Here is a 6,258-nt window from a genome sequence, read left to right on the forward strand (position 1 = left end):
GAAATTTGCAGGTAAATGGTGGGATCTGGAAAGGATCATTCTGAGTGAGCTATTCCAGAAGCAGAAAGACACACACGGTGTATACTCACTCATATAGACATATAATATAGGATAAACCTACTAAAATTTGTACACCTAAAGAAACTAATCAAGAGGGAGGACTCTGGCTAAAACCCTCAATCCCCACTCCAAAAGGCAAAGAGGATGGACACCAGAAGAAGAAGAAAACAGGAAACAAGTTAGGAGCCTCCCACAGAGGGCCTCTGAAAGGCTCTGCCCTGCAGACTATCAAAGCAGATGTTGAATGGCCAAACTTTGGGCAGAATGCAGGGAATCTTACGAAAGAAGTGGGAAATAATAGTTAGATCTGGAGAGGACAGGAGGTCCACAAGGAGAGCAACAGAACCAAAATATCTGAGCACGGGGGTCTTTCCTGAGACTCATACTCCAACCAAGTACCATGCATGGAGATAACCTAGAACCCCTGCTCAGATGTAGCCCATGGCAGTTCAGAAACCACATTCTTTTTTTTTTTCAATGCAGTTTATTCAGGAACCTTGAACAATCATCTGACCCTGGGGAAAGCCAGCCCACAGCTTAAATAGCCTCTGGGTAGCCAGCCCCAGAGTGCCACGTGGGCAATGCAGATAGGTCCACATACATGGAAGCAAGCCAGATCCTCAGCCTTAGCCAAATATGGAGTTGTTTGTGACAGAGAGCACTTACCATCAGGAAGGTGGAAGGCGGAAACCAGCTCCATCTTTAAGGCGCGGCATTACGCAGCTCTCTACAGTTCCCCCTTTTTGATTTAGACACATCAGGCAAGAGTAGAGGTCTGATCTCTGATATTAGAAATAAATTGGGACTTTGTACTGATGTTCATTTAGGTGTCATCCACCCAAAGAGCATCAGACCCATCTGATACCTTTTTCTCAGAGGCGGGACCTGGGGCATCAACCCGCATGCAATCAGACATGCTCTTCTCTGGGTCCAAAGCGGCTGACCCTGAGTGCAGTGCTTAGCCTTGCATCCTGAGCGTAACATTTTAGCTCCCATGCTTGGGGAGACTGTCCTGCTTCAATGGCTGTAAAGGCCTGAATTTAGGTATGCCCTGGTTACTTGCATGCCTCGCTGGGTGCCTGTGCCCGTTGATGCCCCTCACGCTATGACTTTCTTCAGACAGGAAAGGGATCTAGGAATTACAGCCGCCATTGTTACTGCCATCTCATTGGCGGCTGTTGGAGCTACCACCGGGGCATTAGCCATGAGTCATACTGTGCAGACCGCTCAGACCCTGAATAATCTTTTAGCCAATGTAGCTCATGCCTTAGATGTACAAAAAGGAATTAGTGCTCAACTAAAAGGAGGCTTGATGGTGTTCAATCAGAGGATTGACCTCGTGCAGGAGCAAATTGATACCCTATGGCAAATCGCTCAACTTGGCTGTCAATGGAAGTATGCTGGACTTTGTGTCAATAGCATACAACATGAGAATTTTTCCTGTGCTGCAAATCTGTCTAAACAATTGTCTAGCTATATTTTAGGTAATTGGACTGGAGAATTCGATACTACGATGGAGCAGCTGAGAGTGGCCATTGTCACAGTAAATTCTACCAGAGTGGACACAGGACTAGCCACAGGATTATCATCATAGATTGCTGCAGCCATGAATCATCTGAAGGAATGGGCGGGCATGGGAGCGTTAGCAGGCCTTCTGGTGTTGGTCTCCTTGTTTTGCCTGTGGTGTAGATGCAAGATTAGAGTCTCACAACAGAGTAATGCAGCCATGACCATTCAGGCCTTTACAGAAACCGCATTCTTGAATCATAGGACCTAGAGAAAACTGGCAGCTGCCAACATGGACCCTTCATCTGTACTTGCTAACTCACATAGTGCTGCCAGATACTAGGCATGCTACCAGGGAGAAGAGTAGTCAACAATCTTACCCAAGTGCTTTACTTTTCAGTGAACCTCAAGTGTGATATAACATCAATGCCATAATGGAAATCATTATGCTGCGCATAAAGGGATAATATTTCCTTAAAATAATTTAGTACCATGCTCTTGAAGTTAGTGGATATGAACTACAATATTTTTATGTAAATAATTCAGTTTCACTTTCCTTTCACACACAGATTTCTAAAAGAAAACCCACTACTCTGCATTATGCTATTTTTATATCAATAGCCTCTTGTGTGATAGTCCAACTCAACTGTAGTTTCAGCCTAAGAAAACCGACTCTTGAGATACAAAGAAAACAAGCAAACTTAGCTTTCTTTTTCCTTCAAAGCCTGAAACTGCATGATACCCTCTTCTGTCAGTTTGCTATATGAAACCAACCTCGTGGAACCAAGAAAGATTTAAAGTCCACAGAAAGAGTTGGATAAATATGAAATATGATATTAATATACTTTTTAAGGTCTCTATAGCAACTGGGAACAAATTATCTACTCTGGCATTAAACATTGATATTTATATTCATATTCATTTTTGTAAAACATCTTCCGTTTTTCAACCGAGTAATCATACAAGATTGATATGCTAATCTCACACCAATTATAGATAGCTTATCTCTATCCAATTCTTAGTGCACAAAATTATTTGGGTTTTAACTAAACTTTCCAGTATTTTAAAATTTTCTCAATGTTCTTGGTTATACTTGTGTCACCTAAAACATCATTTTGTTAAGTCCAATGAACTATAGCAATATGAAATATTTTGATTTATAAACTATTTATAAAAATTAATGTTCTGTTCATATGACCTAGAAATATCCAGGATGTACATGTACTCATAAATATTTATGGCATAATAATAATTTTCTAACCTGAAAGAGTTTGGGAATGAGCTCAGAAAACCCAAAATGCCCTGGGGAGAATCACCAGAGTTTTCCAGCTGGGGCTTCGTGATTCAAACACCTGAGCGGAGCATCATACTGTAAAACTCTATTTTTAATTTGCCTTATGTTTCTGTTGTAGGTTGTTTGTTATTTAAATATTTTTAATGGAAGTAGAACTACATTGTTTCCTTCCATCTTTTCTACACTCCAGCCCTGCTACCCTCCATCTAACCCCTTCCATATCCTCCTTCCACTCTCCAGTTGACAGCCTCTGTCTGTGTTTATTATTGCTACATTCATTTTCTCTTATCGTTATTGCTACACACATATGTGTAAATATAACCCGCTGAGTCTGGTTTTGTTGTTTGCATATGTGTGGTTTCAAAGATGAACACTCTGCATTGGATAACCAATAAAGAGAGAAGGATAATTCCTGGAAAAGGCTAATCCTCCCCCTGGAAGTCATTAGTTGCCTATAGTTCTTTGTCTGGGCGTGGGACACCAAAAAATATTCTACCTTTCATATTAATATGTCTTTTGACACTGCCACTGTTGAAGCTTCGTCCATGCATCTCTCTCTGGAAGACCTTCACGTCCTGGTATTCTGGGTTTTTGCATAATGTTCCCTGAGCTGTTGATGCAGGAACTGTGATGTAGATGTTTCCACTGCTGCTGTGTTCCCCACGATCTATCCATCTCTGCATTGTGTTTAGTTGCGGTTTCTTGTAACAGCCTCAATTCTCTACAAAGAAAGTGTGCTTTGTTGAAGGGTGCTAGCCACACTTATGGGTCAGTATAAAAGTAATACTGAGAATTTAGCAAGGAATAATGCTGGTTTATTTAAGTGGTGGTAGTATATTCTGTCTAATGTCTATGGTCTCATTAGCTCCGGGAAGCTAGCTAGGTTTTCAGTATTAAACATAATTTCTCTCTTGTGGAATAGGCACAATTAGACAGCTGCTGGTTACCCATGACATGTGAGTGCTGATTGTTGCATCTTTAAGTATATGTTGCTGTTCTGGTTATTGTTATAGTTCATGGGTAATACAACCAAATAGAACCATTTATTTCTTTCCTTCTCTTAGCAGCTTGCAGTATTTTCTGGTACCATGGAAGCTAAACAGTAGATTGTGTGTGTGTGTGTGTGTGTGTGTGTGTGTGTGTGTGTGTGTTGTGCTGGTGGTGGTGGTGTATGTAGCTTTTCATATTTTTTCCACTTTTTAAAATTATTTATATTTTTAGATTTTTTTAATACTACAATAGAAAAATGCCTTGAAAAAAGTACTCTTTTCGTTGATTTTCAGGGAAGCAGACTGCATGTAACTGAGTTTTTCAATATGGCTTTAAAAAAAAAACTTTAAACCTTTGACTACTTCTCTGCATGCTTGAAATCATGAGGGGGTTTTGTTATAATTATTTCCATAGTGGGGTCTCTTCACGGGGAGGCTTCCTGACTAGGAGAGCAGCATGCAGAGCTGCATCCAGCTCCTGCCAGTGTGATTTCCTTACCACTTGGGCTCTGAGTCAAGATAAAAACTTTCCTTCCTCGGGTTCTCTTTGTCATGTTTTTCTCAGCAAAGAGGAAGGTAAATGGGTCAGGGTGTGTATTTGTGCTTTCACTATATGTACATATCCTTTGAGGCTGAGAATGAAAAAGTAGAAAAAGCTTAATGGATTTAGTGCTTTATGGCACACTATGTTCAGAAATACTCTTCTGGTCACATTTTATTCTATCTGTAAAGACTTTGTTGAATTTAGTCTATTTCATCTTGTTAACTCAGAAATCTTAACTATAACTACTTCCAACAATTTTTATTTTTTAATTTAAACGGATAAGAAATTTAAAAATAAAAATTGCATCATAAATTATAGTACAACCGTTTGTACCTGCCAAAACATTTAAAGAATATTATTCACATTTGTTATAGTTACATATATTGCAAGCTACAAATACTGTATATTTCAAAAGATAATAAATTTCCTGTTGAATTCATAATTTGTTTTCAGACTTATTGAATAATACAAACTCATAATTTCAGATATGTTGCCCTATTTTTTTATCCAAATGAGATTTTTTTTCTAGGACAAGGACCCCTGATTTTATTTATTTTTCTCTTAGAAAGGAAATTTAATAGGGACTGCTTACAGAGTTCAGAGATCTTTTTAGCCCGTTTTCATCATGCGGGGAAGCATGGCAGCATGCAGGTCAGCGTGCTGGAGAAGTAGCTTGAGAGTTCCATATCCAGATCTGCAGGCTACAGGAAAAGGAAGGCATTGGGCCTGGCTTGAACAAAAATGTGAAATTTCATGCACAGGTTCAGAACGAACCAAGGGGCATCATTATGATCAAATGACTTTGTCTCAGAAGTGAAATAATAGTGTATAAAGAAGACTTTTGCAAAACTGTGACTCTGGGCAATGTGTAACCGACTGACAGCCTTAAGGGTTGTTTGGGGAAAATAGTTAATTTCAGCTTTAGCTTCACGGCTCCTAAGTAAACAGAAAAGGGAACTGTGCCTGCCTTTCATTAGGTTTGCTTACGTGAGCAGGGTTGGGGAAGCATTCACTAGGATTATGTGCACCTTATCAGTGGCGGATCCACTGAACATGATGTCTTTCCTCCCCCCAGTAGCTGTTGGATGCCTATAAAACTAGTGGAGAAGTGAGGACTCCGCACTCATGACGGGATGTCCAGGTCCAAATGTGTACAGACTTTATTCAAGTCATCACCTTCTGTGAAGTCAAGTATGCAACTGCCATTCTTGAATAATTACGGAGTTGTGCTGAGAGCTATGATTCAATCATTGTAATGACACCAAATACTGCAAGATGTAATAATTAAAAGTTTGTTTCCATTTTCTAAACAGCAATGCATTTAATGCACAAATTAAGCAATAATTTACAGTTCAAAATGTGGAACTATAGACTTGTAAGAATGAGAAAATAGGGACCAATGGGAATACTTCCATTAATCAATTTCTATTTCTCTCCTGACTGAAAAGATGCAGCTGTGGGAGAGTGATTGTCCCACACACTCTGCTTTACTAATACCAATAAAAACAAAAACAAACAAAATGTATGTTTATTTTTATCCCTTAAAGTATGCTATTTATTGTTACATGGGTTTTCTGGTTTTTTGGTATTAACACAAAGCACTGGATTTGTTTCCTCATTTATTTGGGTGCCAAATTTTGTTGACACTCTGCTTTGTTATTGGCACTTACTTTTACTATCCCATATAATAACTAAGATGAAGACTCCACAGATTTAACCTTTCCTAATTTTCAGTCATTAATAGATAGAATTAAAGCAGTTCTAAACAAATTTTGTAGATTTGTTTTATTTTGGAAAACACACCAATATAACAATCTTTCCCATATAGGCCAATAATTATTTTCATAAAAAATTTAAGCAGTTGG

At 39.0% G+C, this 6,258-nt stretch overlaps 1 pseudogene; it reads right to left on the reverse strand.

Moving 5' to 3' along the window:
• LOC110562722 (large ribosomal subunit protein uL10-like) overlaps nucleotides 1-3,543 on the reverse strand; it is a 38,162-nt pseudogene extending 34,619 nt beyond the window's left edge.
• Between the last annotated feature and the right edge of the window lie 2,715 nt (nucleotides 3,544-6,258).

This window comes from Meriones unguiculatus, chromosome 14 (genome assembly GCF_030254825.1).
Source record: "Meriones unguiculatus strain TT.TT164.6M chromosome 14, Bangor_MerUng_6.1, whole genome shotgun sequence".
Classification (NCBI taxonomy): Eukaryota; Metazoa; Chordata; class Mammalia; order Rodentia; family Muridae; genus Meriones; species Meriones unguiculatus.